This window comes from Triplophysa rosa, linkage group LG6, assembly GCF_024868665.1.
Source record: "Triplophysa rosa linkage group LG6, Trosa_1v2, whole genome shotgun sequence".
Taxonomy (NCBI): Eukaryota; Metazoa; Chordata; class Actinopteri; order Cypriniformes; family Nemacheilidae; genus Triplophysa; species Triplophysa rosa.
Window position 1 is genome coordinate 13,005,047 of NC_079895.1, and position 16,493 is coordinate 13,021,539.

The 16,493-nt window shown below is 39.4% G+C and overlaps 1 long non-coding RNA gene across 1 annotated transcript in view; it reads left to right on the forward strand.

The window, feature by feature from the left end:
• The first annotated feature begins 1,625 nt into the window (after positions 1-1,625).
• The window catches only part of LOC130556155 (uncharacterized), a 39,278-nt gene continuing 24,410 nt past the window's right edge, over positions 1,626-16,493 (forward strand). Inside the window, exons 1-2 of the long non-coding RNA XR_008963187.1 lie at positions 1,626-1,739; positions 2,392-2,607. This is a non-coding gene — a long non-coding RNA (uncharacterized LOC130556155). The remainder of the gene's footprint in view (positions 1,740-2,391; positions 2,608-16,493) is intronic.

Consider the following 16,493-nt stretch of genomic DNA (forward strand, 5'->3'; position numbering starts at 1 on the left):
TTACAGAAACAGTAAGATGTTGTCTACCTGAGATTGCATGTGTGCTAAAGTACTTTAAGATTTTGTAAGGAAAAAAACTTGAATGATTACAATGCAGAACCCCGTGCGGTAAAATAGTGCTGATGAAATATATATATGAGAGAAAAAGGGTCTTATTGTTATTTGAAAGGTGACATTTCAGGAGACATTGTCTAATAGATTATGCAGAGAGACACAATGAACTGCACTGCTTGACCTTTTGAGAAGAACACACAACATATTGTTATAGAGTTTGGTCAGTAAAATACTTAGAGCTAGTCTCAGTTTGCCCACCACTGGCAGGTGTGGCAAAAAAATGTTTTGGATCCTGCTTATGCCACTTTATTAAGTGCTAGATCTGAACTTCTGTATCGATATATTTCATATATGTGACCCTGGATCACAAAACCAGTCTTAAGTAGCACGGGAACATTTTTAGTAAAAGACAAAAATACATTGTGTGGGTCAAAATTATCGATTTTTCTTTTATGCCAAAAATCATTAGGATATTAAGTAAAGATCATGTTCCATGAAGATATTTTGTAAATTTCCTACCTTAAATATATAAAAACTTTATTTTTGTGAGTGGATGGTCTGCCACAGTGCCCCTGATGAACAACTTCAAAGGCAATTTTCTCAATATTTTGATTTTTTTTGCGCTCTCAGATTCCAGAGTTTTAAACGGTTGTATCTCAGCCAGACATTGTCCTATTCTAACAACTCATATATCTATAGAAAGTTTATTTATTCAGCTTTCAGATTATGTAAACATCTCAATTTCGAAAAATTGACCCATAAGACTGGTTTTGTTGTCCAGGGTTGTCCAGTAAATAAGAATTGACTGAAAAGTTTTTGTGATATGTGTATTTATAAATATTTGTAATTAAAATAAATAAAATAAACGTATAAATAGAAAACTATTAAATGCTCTATATGAATCACATACAGTAATTTAATAGTATTAATAGTTTAATTTAAAAAATAAAAATATTAAAATAATGTACAGTAATCTACATACTGTAGGTATATAATTGTGTACTGACTTTTGAAATAGTTTAAAACGTATTTACAATCTGGACACACAGGCCTATTTTTACATGCAATAAACAACTGAAAATAAACTAACCACTTGAAGAAATACACACACGAATACACGACAGTATTGTACATCAAACGTGCTTCATTCCACTTAAAATGATAACCATTTGAAAGGCACTTTTTCTGATGTTTCCGAATGTCAAAAGCATGTAAAAATGTATGTGACATTTTTGGTGCACTCAAAAAAAATAGCCTCCAGTCCCATCAAGTGATTTGGGCAGCTAACACAAAGACACATGTGTTTTGGTAGCCCATTACAGCTCTGATCACACTGAAATGCCCTTTTTCATCTGACACACACACACAGAAAGTCAATCTTCAGTAAAACAGATGACTCCACTGAAATGTTCTCTGAATAGAGATGCTTGTGTGCTATCAGAATCTGGAACTGTGACAGGGGCTGTTTCTCCATCCTTTACACAGACTCTAAAACCCTTGCTCGCTTCATGGTGCGTTTCCCTGGAAAAGAGCTATTTTTTCTGTCTGTCTTCATTTCTTTGTGAGTTGCACGGAAAAGTTTACAGCATTGTGAAACAAACAGCTCTAAGAATTTTGTAGGTTGTATCTAGTTTAAAGAAGGTCCAAGCTCACTCCAGATACTCGGTGTTTGATTCAACCCGCTGGTAAGATCTTAATTTGCACACAAGGAATATAATTTGTTGACAATCATTATACATAAAGCACTATTGACATCTGTATCTGGCTTCTTTTTAATGGCAAATCAATGATCATATTAATAAACTAGTATCAGAAATTGAACTGTCAAGGGATGATAATCTAAATAGTCTGTGTGAGCTTTGTACTAGATTTATATACCTTTGAATCTTTGTGAAGTGGATGGGACACTGATTCTGTTTATCCTCAGCTATTGTTTATGGAAAGCCCGTGTGTTGTTATTTACTTCACACTGCCTTTTCATCCAGTGAAGAGGTCGACCCCTGGGAAATCATTTTGCAACGATCAGAATACAAAACACAGGCTGCACGAGCCAGTTATCTGCATTGAGTCATACTGAAGGAAGCATTTAAAACGTTTTCTAAAGCAAAAGTTGTATTACTCCCGTTTGAAACGACAATCTGGACAGTACAGATCCAAAATCACTGAGTCACTTCAACAAAAAATGATAGTTTTATTGTTTAGGGAAGCTTATGTTCACATCCTTACACGAGACATTCAGCTGCTGGCTTAAACTTACCTCTTAAAACATGATTACATTGAGTATACACATATTTATAAGTAATTTACAAGCATTAACACCAGCTTTTTCCTTTACAGCAGCATGGCAAAGAGCCCAATGTGAGCTGTGTCTGAAGTCATGTGTGTACAAGGGTGATGAGAGAGAGCAAGCGAGGGAAGGTGAAGGAAATTTGCTGACTTGAACTGTAGCAAAGGTGACCAAGACTACAAATGCACTGACAGCTTTATGAGCTGCTGGCTAAGGAGGAAAATGTTGGAACACGAGGCTCTGGCGGAGGTCCCAGATGTACACAGGTACTAACCAAAACAAGCTGCCATCATATAAGATCACCTCAGAGCCGTCGATGAGCGAATGAGATGTTATACATACTTGACCTTCCACTTTTTCAGAGTATTGGCAAGGAAACTGATGAAAAAAGAAAAGCATGTGAGGCACTTGGAAATTGAAAAGCGTTTAAAGGGATGAATGAATTTTTTGTAATCATTTACTCTCCTTGTCATTTTAAACGTGTATGACTTTCTTTCTTCCACAGAACACAAAAGAAGATATGTTGAAGAATGTTGGTAACCAAACACGGCGGTACTCTTGACTTCTATTGTATTGACACAAAAGCAATGCAAGTCAATGGGTACCGCCGTTTGGTTACCAACATTCTTCATTCGAAATATCTTTTTTTTGTTTTCTGCAGAAGAAAAAAGTCATACAGGTTAGAGATGACAAGAGGTGAGTAAATGATGACTGAACTTTCATTTTTGGGTGAACTATCCCTTTAATGCATGAATCTAACTAGTTTTTTAGTCAAAATGCTGGCAATTCCTTCGATGGTTACACACCTTATTTCTGCATGTGGGCAAAGAAAAACCATATACTGTAGAAATGTAAAATCTCTCATTATAAATTTTACTTGCATATTTGGCTTACACCCGACCTCAGGACAACGATAAAGTGTGCTACTGTCTTCTTTAGAACTGGTATAGTCACTATATTGGATCACTGTTCATTTGAATCAAAATAAAGTTTTCTTAATTTTAACACTTTTTATATGTTTAAAATAATTTAGATTTTTTTTATCTGACATATTTTTAAAATAGCATATCTAAACAAGCAAATCTTTAAACTCTTAAACTTACATTTAAATGGGGGAAACGATGACACCATATATTTACACGTAAGATTCACCAAAGGAAGTATAAAAGTCAGGTAACGACAAAAAGAGAGACCCAAAAAAGCTGCTGCATGCAACCTGCATGTCACAATATTTTTTCTGGTCATTTCTGAATGCTTGTGAAAGATCGCAATCCTTTTTAGTGTCTGAAACATCACGTGCAACTTTTTTCAGTGCAACTATTTTCAAACCAAAACTTTTCTGTTGCGCTTCCAAAACAAGCTCATTTAAACGTCTTGGATGGTATACTCACTTTTATTTCAACTAAAGTGTAAATGCTATGTTTACACTTGACCGCCACAACTCATTAGGCTGCCTCTGACTAAATACTGCGTCACCCTCTTACTCTCAGTTTGTTTTCTCTGTCATTCACCATATATTTGCACTCACTCAGCCTGTGGGTTCGGCCCCTGGCAGCGGCGCAAACTGGTTACGCTGTAACCGCACCCCTCGTCTGTTTCATCCTCACGATGCTCCTCTCAGCCATGTGGTGTGAGGTAACAAGACTGACCACAACTGTAAGCAATTCCACCTTCAGCTCATGGAAACCTGGGAAGAGGGATAGACCTTCAATTATAACCGTCATCTTCCAGAAGAAAAATACATTTCTCACTGTTTGTGGTTGAGGTATGGCAGCAAGGAGTTCAATGATGAGGTGGAACGACTGGCGAAATTAAATAACGTCTGATGACCTCCATTATTGAGATTCATTAAAGAAGCATCAGTTTTGTGTAACCCACTTTTAAAACCCCTGACAAATGCTGACGCCGTCAGTAGCTTTAGCTGAACTAATGTGAAATGGCTGATGTGCTACAGTCAATATGTTCCTTTAGTAAGAGAGAGAGGTTGGTCTTTTGCACACGCTGCAGACTGTGAAACAGGCTCCGGTCCAAACCGTAGTGAGCTGTCTACCATGCAGTGACGGCTGGTGCACAACCATAAGATATCACTTATCAACTTGTTTGTGGTGTCTACATTATTCCTCCCAAAAATGTTTTTGGAAACTACAAAACTGACTTAAAGTGATCGCTCTCCCAAAAATGAAGATTCTGTCATCATTTACTCACCCTCTTATCATTTCAAACGTGTATGACCTTCTTTCTTCCACAGAACACAAAAGATATTTTAAAGAATTTTGGTAACAAAACAACGGCAGTACCCATTCACTTGCACTGGATTTGTGTCCATACAATAGAAGTGAATTGGTACTGCCGTTGTTCATAAGAGTGAGTAAATAATGACAGAATCTTTATTTTTTGGGAGAGCTATCACATTTAATTTGAGCCAGAAATGTAATCTTACAATATTTACAAAAGTAAATGTACTGTATACTGTAATTGTTTAGCTCCATGTTTGTTGAGACTTTAAATTTCAAACACTGTCACTATATATATATATATATATCATTGTTTAAATTATTAGCAAATAAATTTAGTCGATGCAAGACACCACTCATCACTGATCTTTGCTCCATTGATATTAATGGTCATAGACTTTCAATGAAGCACAGGGAAACAGGCACATGTTCATGTAAATCAGCATTTCTTTTTACTATGGTATATCACTCCAAACAATAAACATCTTCCCCTTTGTCTGGACTCACATGTACAAAGTATACTTTTTTTAATATAGCATAAATTGTACAATGTTTTACAATACCTTTCAAAAATGTAGGGGCCCTTAACTTTCATGACCTTAAAAACCTCTAGATCTGAAGACATGTCTAAATGTTTAAAATTAGTTATAGAAAAAATATAATTGTCACCATGTTCATTTTTAATTTACTTTTATTTAAAAAATAAAAGTTTTGAAATGTATGACCTGGACTAAATGGTCAAAAGCAGGCAATAAAAGCCTAGAATAGGAATTTTTTGTTTTAATTAATTTTGGAATAATTTTGGGAAAATAATTGTGTTATTTCATAGTTCTGGCGTGTTTGCTATTAGTATAAATTGTGAAATATTAGGCTTAATTAAGCGGCCCAAAACTTAAAAGGTAACATGTTTTAATGTAAGAAATTAACCTTTAACTTCATATCAAAGACATTATTTTACAACATATTAAAAAAAATTGAATAAAGGTCTCACCAATGAGAAGCGAGAAGTGACTTGTATAACTATGTAATGTTGTATTGGAGAGAGGTTAGGTCATTTTCTACACTTCACCTATACAGTATCTATTTATTCTTCTTGCTAGAAAGAGCTGAGAACCCACTTTCACAAGGGTAGTTGCAAATCAAAGCCAATGCTACACCTCTGCTTACTCTCTTATGAGAACTGGTAATGCAGACAAATGCACATTCATTAAATTAGCAGTGCAATAGTTGCGAGTGTTTTTTACACTTTCACTTGTTAAAAATGATATTTAATGTTTAATATAGATTTATGAAGATATTTAATGTTTAATATAGATTTATGAAGTGTGAGTGATGAGTGAGAAGTTATTATGAGGAGCACTATTTGTGTGGTCCACTTGAATGCCTGTTAATAGAGTTGCTGACAATAGTATGTAAAACATTATTAAGTTATGGAGTTTTATTTGGAATAGATGCTGCCTTATAAGGTACTGTCTTCAAGACACTGTCACAAGGTTTTAACATTTAAGGATTTAGATTAACATAAAGGATTTAGAGTTCATAAAATTTGTAAAATATATCACCATTGCTTTTTAAATGTGTCAGTCAATGTTGCAGTATTTTAAATATCCAAACAAGAGTCACAAATGTAAAGACGTGTGGTCAATATTTCTCTGTTTCTATGGTAACAAAAAAGAAAACGGAACTCGGTTTAAGAATGTAGGTGATGTTTTCCTTCCCTTTTTTTGCATAGTAATTTCTCCCTCTGTATACATGTAGCTCCTTTATATGTGAGATAAATGCTAAAAATTCGAATACTGCTATCCTTTCTGAAAACAAAGTGTAGTTGTGTGTCTTCATTTCAGTGGTGATTTGAGCGTGACTCAAAAAGATCAATTTTCAAATTAAGCCTGTGGGTATTTAAGTAGCGTCAAATATTTGAAAGTCTTTGATTTTAGTCCTGCATGCTGAATATGTCACAGTATTTACAAACAAGAATACCAGTTCAAAATGCAGGCTGAGCACTGAAGTTTAGACTTTTCATGTTGTGAACCTCTTCCTGAGTTTGTTTAATGTCTTGAAACCCCCAGATACCATTGAGGGAGCCAAGACTGTGTTTAAAATTTATTTAGCCGTTTTCAAATGGGTTTGATTCAATCACATGTGAAGCAGTCTGTCAGCGTTTTAATAAAGTACAGATATTTCTTAGTTAACTCAAGCGCTGTAAAACACATTGAAGAAGAAAGATCAGAAACAAACTATAAAGTCAAATGGTATGATTTTATGAATGCAGAATAAGTTTAACAAATACTAAATGAGGAGAAATATGACTCCATTAGCCCTCAAGGAGCAATTTAGTGGAACTGGCTTAAATGTTGTTTTAAAAGGATTTCACAAGATTTTTTAAGATTTTTAAAAATTCCAACAACATAAATCCATACTTTTAGTTCCCCTTCAGTCGGTCTCTCGACGTTGTGCTGAGAGACAGACTGGGGTTTGATCTTGAGAACCTATCATCTCCGAGAGGAATTTTAAAATGCCAATGGGCTTGGCGAATGGCACACTCGTGCCAGTCCCCGCCCCGTGCATACGGGTATAAAAGGGAGATGGCGACGGCCATTCACTCATCCTTTGTTCTTCGGAACCTGCGTGGCTTATGTCAAGCATTATCTCTTCGAGACTCTTCACGATTTCTACTGCTGGATTTATGACACAGAGCAGCAGATTTCCCCTGGGCATCTCGGCAGCGAGCTACAGACCTAAAAGAGCAAATTTCTCACATTTGCGAGCATGTCTCGCAGCTGTGTCCTTGGGTGTGACAGACTCATCCCTGACTCAGACGGGCATGACACCTGCGTCACATGCTTGGGGGTCAAGCATGCTGAGTCTCCACCGGACATTGTGTCGGTCAGCGACAACAAGCAAGTCAACAGAGCCATCGACCTCCCCGGGGTTCCGCCCCATACGAGGTGACCGCTCTGTCAGTCACCGAAGCAGCCTCCCATGGCACGGTGAAGCAGATCGTCCCTCTGGTTCCGCTGTCACGGTTCTTGGGCGCTTGGAAAGAGTGCACCAGCCCGTCACGCTGGCTAGAGAGGACGATCCGTCTCGGGTATGCGATCCAGTTTGCCAGGCGCCCGCCCAAGTTTTGGGGCATTCTACACACCTCGGTTCGAGGGGAGAATGCTTCCGTGCTTCGGGCTGAGGTTGCCGCCCTTCTGGCGAAAGGTGCGATCGAACCCGTCCCTCTAACCGAGATGTCTTCCGGGTTTTACAGCCCGTACTTCATAGATCCCAAAAAAGGTGGGAGGCTGCGCCCCATTCTGGATCTGCACCTCCTGAACAAGCACCTACCAAAGCTACCGTTCAGGATGCTGACGCAGAAGCGCATCTTGGGCTCAGTTCGTCACCAAGATTGGTTCGTGGCAATCGACCTGAGGGATGCGTACTTTCACGTCTCCATCCTCCCTCGGCACCGACCGTTCTTGCGGTTCGCGTTTGAGGGAAGAGCGTATCAGTACAAGGTCCTGCCCTTCGGTCTGGCCCTGTCTCCTCGGGTTTTTACCAAACTCACAGAGGCTGCCTTAGCGCCCCTCAGGGAGCAAGGCGTGCGGATACTCAACTATCTCGACGACTGGCTGATCTTGGCATACTCGCGAGATGAGTTGTGTACGCACAGGGACCTTGTGCACAGGCACCTAGACCGTCTGGGCCTACGGGTCAACCGAGAAAAGAGCAAGCTCTCCCCAGCGCAGAGCTCCTCTTATCTCGGTATGGAACTACACTCTGTCCGTATGTCAGTAGTTCTCACGTTATCCTGAGACCCCGGCCAGGTTACGTGCCCAAGGTTCCCACCACTCCCTTTCGGGACCAGCTGGTGAACCAGGGGAGGGCTGTCTCCAAACAGAGATTGGCTCACTGGATCGTGGATGCCATTACCTTGGCATACCGGTCCCAAGATCGCCCGTGCCCACTTGCAGTGAGAGCCCACTCTACTCAGGGTATGGCCTCCTCGTGGGCACTGGCTCAGGGCTCCTCTCTGGCATACATATGTAGTGCTGCGGGTTGGGCTACGCCCAGTACCTTCGCAAGGTTTTACAACCTCTGTGTAGAACCAGTGTCAGCTTGTGTCTTACACGCTGTCGGCGTGTAAGGTTGGCAACTGGGTTGGGCATACGCCTGCGAAAGCGCCTTCTCCACTCTCCAGGCGAGTCTAGCGTGCTATTTCAGCCTCCCTACTTCCCCCCCTTAGGGTGAAGTACAGGCATTCCATTCATCACTAAGCATTGGCAATTATGGTAACAGACTGGGTGGAGCGGTCTGTTGTATCCAAGTTCAGTATTGATAGAGTCACCCCTCAGGTGGACCCCTATACTCGGACTGTTGCCCCATACATAGGGACTCCCCTGCAGGGTCGTCCCGTATGATGAATTCCTCACTCTTGGTTCCCCTGTCAGTGAACCTGTGATCTCCCGTCCAATGGATACTCCAGCTGGGTTCTGCCCCCCTATTCAGGCTGGGGCAATTTTTTCACACGTTGTTCTCCCCACTGGTGAGACCATGTTGGTGTCTCCACATGTTACCTCCCCTTGTGGTAGGATGTGGCCTCCGTAACACACTCTTCAACGAGGAGAGCAGTGTTCCCCCAGTGTTCCTTACGGCACCGGGCGGCGTCTCGCTAATAGAGACGAATGCCACCGTCCGTGATGACCGTCAGTACGAGCCTCTCGGGGTATGCTACTAAGTACTGATCCCACTGGAAGATTACGTCTCGCAGTAGCGCTCACTTGTGATTCGCTAGACCAGTCAGTGTCACTCTGCTGGAGGTCGTGATACGGTTCAGCACCGTGGCGTTGGTCCCCAGTCTGTCTTTCAACACAACGTCGAGAGACCGACTGAAGGGGAATGTCTCAGTTTACGACTGTAAACTTCGTTCCCTGATGGAGGGAACGAGACGCTGTGTCTTCATGCCACAACGCTTCACCGACCTGCTGCATCAACCGGGAGATGCCTCTCAGGTTCCTCAACCCAAAAGATGAGTGAATGGCCGCCGCCATCTCCCTTTTACACCCGTATGCACGGGGCGGGGACTGGCGTGCGTGTGCCATTCGCCAAGCCCATTGGCATTTTAAAAATTCCTCTCGGAGACCATAGGTTGTCAAGATCAAACCCCAGTCTGTCTCTCAACACAACGTCTCCCCTCCATCAGGGAACGGAGGTTACAGTCGTAACCAAGACGTTATTCAACTACAATATATTGTACATTGGATAATAGTTATGAATAATAACTTATTTAGAGTTAGATCTATTGGGAACATAATCATAGATTTAAAGTTGTGGCAGAGCTTCAAAGACTAGCACACTCATGTCAGATGCCAAAGATTAAAAATACAGATGAAACGTTTTTATACTTTTCTGTACAAAAAAATTGTGAGGCAACATCCGCCATGTTTGTATCAGTTCATGCCAGTTCACTTTTTGACCTCTTGCAACATTGCAGACTTTTATGAGCACGATGTATATAAATATGTATATTGTTCATTACTGTAACAAAAGTTTAGGCATTTAATGCTAATAGTGCATCTGGGGTCCATTTTAGGAGTGTTTACCAGAGTAGACCGATAGACCAGAGGTCGATTCGACAGGCATGTTGTTCAGCAGTACACAGGAAGAGACACGCACGTATACACGGACCCACACACACACACACATATTTTCCACAAGACTGGGGGCATCTCTTCATCACAGGAATTCTTGGGGAATTTCTGTTCTACCTCGCAGGCAAATGAAATTAGTGGGGATTGTGGTGACAAAGTGGCCATTGTAAAAATCATACAATGTGCTTCTTCATCCTTTCTGCACCGCTTGGGGTGGAAAGTCCTGTCTTGAAGGCTGGTCCGCTGGCCTGCAGGGGTGCTGTTATCCTCCCCCCTGCCCCAGTCACGGTGGGATCCTGGCCAAAAAGGAATGATTAACAAGGGAAGAGGTGTTTGTGCGCCCTTGGTTGACATGAGAAAATGCCCTTGCGGTCACCTGATGCACACGCTCATTTGCAACCTGTACCAGTTGCAAACAATGACCGGTTGTTATTTTGGAGATCTGATACCATAATTATTCCATCTTTATAGTTTGAAATCTGTTTACAACAAAAATAAAATAAAAATAATAAGAGTAATTGTATTGATGACATATGCACACATACACAGAAGAGTAAGTTGGAAGTGGAGTGGTAAATGAACCTGTCATTTGTAATTTGCTACTAGCTGATCGACATAAATAGTTCTAAAACCCGAATGAATACACACATTGTAAAGTCATTGCACAACCACAAAAATCAATTTATTAAATGAATAGTTGCGGCTCTAAATTCTAATTGGATGATATGTTTGACAACCACAAGCACGCAAACTATTACATTAAGCTTTATGGGTATTGATATTGAATTCAAGTCTTTAATTGTCTAAGATCTGGATTTACAGAAAATACCCATTTTGATAGCAAACTTGCTTCAAACTGTTGAGCTATGTCTTAAAATAGCAGCCAGCAGTGATGTCATGGTTGGCTTTGTCAGAAGCCTGCAGCTCAGTAACTTAATATCAATAAATATTCTGAAAGTGCCCTAGTTGAAGTGTATGTACAACTTCATGTAATGTGCCATTAAATTTAATTTGCAAGTAAATTAGCCTGATATTATTCACATTCAAACTCTAAACTGTGTTCAAATTTAAGTTAGGGAGCAATTGAGGAGGTCTGTACCTGAGGGTGAAGAAGAGCACAGAGAAGGTACATTTTGATATTCAGGGTTACGAGTTTTCCACAGCATCACAACAAACTTTTTGATGCATGTACTATTTGGCTTGAAAGCAAAATCAAAAGTGGAAAGACATTATGATTTTAGTATATGTGGACACTGTTCAACTTTCAATGCTATTCTGTGCTTCAGGTAGAGATATTCAGCAGCTGGGTAGTATTTATGCATATGGACCCTGGAATGGCTGTTTTTTGTGTGTATTTATTGAACACAGAGAACTTTACATTTCAAGCTTGGCAACTTGAGGGTAGATGAAATCTCATTGTTGGGACAGTATTCTAAAAATATGAAATGATCTGGTCGCTATTAAGGAGGTCTTTGTGGATGGCAGTTGGTCATACATTCCTCTGCACAATTACACATTGCCCCCTGTTCTGGGAACAGAGGTAGCATTATAACTGTAGCACACCAATGCATTTGGGGTTTCGAACTGACAAAATAAAATGAAACGCTAACTCAAAACATGCATGGGTAGCTCTCATACTTCAATGTTAAATTTGATTTTATTTGTTATGTTTTCAGAAGAAAGTAAATAAGAAATCCCTTTGTCAAAATGGCAAGTTGTTTCCAGTCCAAATAAACACGCTCTTTGTTCAGAGTCTAACATATTTTTGCCTGGAGCTTCAGTCATTATCCTGGGTCTGGCCTTTATTGAAGTATGGCAGGATTTGCGCATCTGAATATGAAGACATTTTACCAAAACTTTTTAAAAACAGGTCTAGGATCATTGGACATTATAACTTTGAATGATGGAGCTTAAACAGTAGCAAAGAGACAGAAAGGCCGTTTGAATAGCTACCACTTAACCACATTACAGCAAATATAATAAACACATTTTTTCACGTAAAAGAATAAACAGTGAATGTTTCATCTCAGCCGTGCTCTGATTTTTATTTTTGTCAAATAGCTTACATGCAACAGTTTGCATGCAGTGTGACTAAGCTTTTCCTCGAGGAAAGAACAAATTCTAAAATCTTTGAGGACTTATAACTTGCAACCTTCTTTCTCTATGTGATAGCATTAGCAGACATATAGATACAGCTGTTCACTTTGTGTGGTCACTTTTATTCCTGCATTGTCCCGCTGTGTTCTTTGCAAGCAGGTGCACTCTCAGAAAAAGGTACAACAACTGTCATTTGGGCGGTACACTCAAAGGTACATATCGGTACCAAATGAATAAATATCTGAACCTATAAGTGGTACATATTAGGACCGTTTTAAGGGGTACAGCCCCAGTGACAGCTTCTGTTACTTTTTCTGAGAGCATGCGGGGATTGAAAATCCAACTTCTTTTGACCATTACATATCCACTAAATAACCACAGGTCAACTTTAAAATAAAAATAAAAAAATAATAAATAAATAAAAGTGTAAACATTTCTTCACCACTAAAAAAACTCCCAATTAACAGTGATATAAATATTGGTTATGATATTTAACAACACACAACCTTATAATAAAGGTCAAAGGTGGAAGCACCAAAAATGTAAAAAGGTCAGTCAAACAATTAACATCAAAATTTAATGAAAGCAACTATGTGCATTGATTTAATCACATGCGACTACACCAGAGACACTAGTCTCGGCTTTTCCCACATTTCCTTTTGTACAGCTAATGTCATTTACTGGATCTGCATTGTTCCAATTGTCTGTCATAAAAATCGGAAAACAGTGACTTCCCTCACATGGCACAGACCTTCTAATCTTATTTTACAGGCCTGTGGCATAGTTGCCAACTATTTACAGAGCTTCGCTAATTGCCGTCGACCCATCACAATTTAAACTCATAGAACACAAAAGCCACGATGGGCTTAGCAAACAGATTACAGCTCTTAGAAGTACATGCGGTAAAGATTTAATCAACCCTCTTGTATTCTGGTGCACAACCGAGGTCGGGTTTTGACTTCAATGAGGCTGTGCTTGATTTTCCAAGAATGAACATTTCATACCTGTTTCTTATCATGAATACATATGACCGCATGCTCTAACCACTTTTTCATACCTGACTGCAATAGGTTTGAATCCTGCATGTCCTCAGTTTTATGTTCTCTCTGAGAGACAACCACCCAGACAGTTTGTCCCCGGAGGATTGTGACTGTTGTTGCAGCACTAATTTAACCACTGACCTCTCAAATGATATTGTCTTTTTCTTTGACTAGACTGTCCACATTCTCATTTGATCACATATCTCTTCAGCATGTTTCCCCTGGAGAACCCCTGAGCCGAACAAAGATAATCTCGCTGCATTCCTCCATTTCCTCCTGGTGGGAGGTAGAGCTCTGATTCTAGTGATGAGCACATCTTGACTTGCTGTACTGGTCCATCTGGGTTTAATATGCCTCTTGTCACTATGTCATCTATGCCTAAACAAATCCTTTGATTTTGGAAATCACAGAGCGGAGTGCAATTTCTTGTTTTTGTCTTCAAGGCAAAAGATTGTGCTGTGGTTGAACTACCTGCTTTTGAAATCGAGCAGCTTGATTTTGAGACTTTAAAGTCAACTGTATTTATTTATCTGTCTTGGAAGGATATAAATAGAACTTATATAAATATCAGTAAACAATTCATAGCGGTTTCTTTTTTGAGCATCTAGACCAAGTTCTGAATGTGCCGTCTTGGACTTTACAGCACCTGAGCTGGAATTCATTTTCTCTTTTATTGCATTTTCTAATGTGTGACTTTAATAATGAAAGTTACTTTAACAATGTTAAACACAGTCTGTCTTGCATCAAAATAAAGTTATGGTAGACTCACAGAATGCAAAAATATATAAACAATTGAACCTCAAACTCGTGGCATCTGTGGCCTTACAGAGTAAGGTTTCAAATGGACTTTTATATTGGATTAGAGGTACTAAAATGAGCAGAAAGGAGACTCTACAGCTGTCAATGGCCCCCAGGTGAATAGGACGCCCATGGCTTAAGGCTGTCTGAGATAATGGCGCTGCCTGACCCCTTCCTGTCCTACAGCCGTAAGATCCCACCAGTAAGAGTTTAATGATTAATCCTTCAAAGTCACTCGCTCACATTTTCCTGTTTTTATTTGAATGCCTTTTTGGTGTTTTGTTTTAATTTTCTTCAAAGAAACCTGAATAGCACATTTCCACCGGAATCTGTTAGACAGCTGTTGGTGATGGCCAAAGGTTACTCATTATTGCTCTAAATAGTAAACACTACTAAGTCATTCATTCTACATAGAATTAAATTTTTATTAACAAACAGGATTGCGTAAACAGGATGCTTACTGTAACTATAGTAACGTTATTGCGCATGTGCGCTTTTGTGGCCCGAAATTAACTTCTGGTATACATCCGCAAAGAAAAGAGTCCCTGCAGATTATTTCTGATATAAGCAAAAGAAATAACAAGTAAATTACATCAGCTAGCAAGTTAAAAGTATGTCTAGCCAGTATTACTTTGGGTTACCAGTAGAAGAACCGTTACTTGACTAAACTTAAATGCGACTAAGTTAGCCATTCAACAAATTGTTTATTTAATAAAATTAATATACAATAAAATTCAACAAATTGTTTATTTAATACAATTATTATTAGCTTTACTGTAGCTCAGTGGTAAGAGCATGGCACTAGCAATGCCAAGGTCATGGGTTCGATACCAGGGATTGCACATACTAAACAAATGTATAGTACAATGCAATGTCACTTTGGATAAAAGAGTCTGCCAAATGCGTAAATGTAATTATACAATAAAATATGAATGTAAATTAAATGAAATATAATAGTTATATTATTAGCCACTAGACAGACCGATCATCAAACACAGACCAGAAGTTAAAAAAGTCACAAGGCCCCATGAACCGGAAGTTGCGATCCTTTTTACTTCTGTATTTTGAAGCATTTCCAAGTCAAATGGAACTTTGAATGAGAAAAATAGTGGGCGTGGATTTCGTCTTTCTCTGTAATTTAATTGGATGTATAAAAACTAGGGATGCACCGAATGTTCGGCCACCGAAAATGTTCGGCCGAATATAGCAAAAAACGCAAGTTCGGTGTTCGGCCGAACATGTGAAGTGGCCAAATAAATTTTACCGAACATGACTCGTGATACGATCAAGCAGCAACCAGCGCAGAGAGAGAGAGAGAGAGACACGCATGCGCTTTATTACTGCCGCAAAAATTTTGGCAGTGCTGTGCGTGTGTGCGTGTGTGTGTGTGTGTGTGGAGCATTTTAAAGTGTCAGAGAAAGACACAGCACGGGACTTGCCGCACGGAAGTAAATTTCCGAATGAAAGCGTCTTTACCGGTCGGTAACTTTACTTCAGACGGAAGCGGGCTGTCTGACAGTAGCCCCGCCGCTCGCGACATCCTTTGACATCATACAGTGGTCGCGTGCACACAGTTCCCTGTACTAAACAACTTGTCAAAGTATGTTCTGTGCACCTTCTGAGAGACTGTCAGCTTTTGTGGGCGGAGTTTGGAGGAGAGACGTGAACTGAAATGGTTGTCAGTCAGCATCAGTCAGAATTGCTTGCATTGGATGTTTTTTTTTTCTCAAATCATTTTGCAATGTAGCCTATAATAATCCAACAGTTTTAGTTTATTCGTATTTTTATCTTATAGGCCTAATGTGGAATGACACTTTTTAATGAAGTGTTTTGTTGTAGGGGTACAGAGTAACTTACATTACATTCTTTTAGCAGTCAGTTATAGGCCTAATTAATATAGGCTATTCATGAAGGGAGAGGGCTCAATTTTTTGTTTGAATTTACTTTGTTTTGCTCAATTTTATATTAAGTTGTATTGTATTTTATTGAAAAGCAAGACAAATTATAAAAAGCCCATTTTGACTATTCAGTTTGTGCAATAGTGAAAAAAATGGCTTAATAAATAGAAGAAATGCAAAAAAGCATGTTCGGTGTTCGGTATTATTCGGCCTTCGGCCAAGTGTTTCACATCATGTTCGGCTTCGGCCAAGAATTTTCATGCATTTTCAGACTTTAAATAAAGATTATGAGGGCACATGATTTTTAAAAAGAGAATGACCCACACTGATAAAATATTTACAATAAACACTGCAATATTTCATGAAAAAATAGGCATTGTAATTTTTTATTTCACTGGGACTTTAACTCCGAGCTAGGGGCATGCGTCTGATGAAACATCTATAAGCTG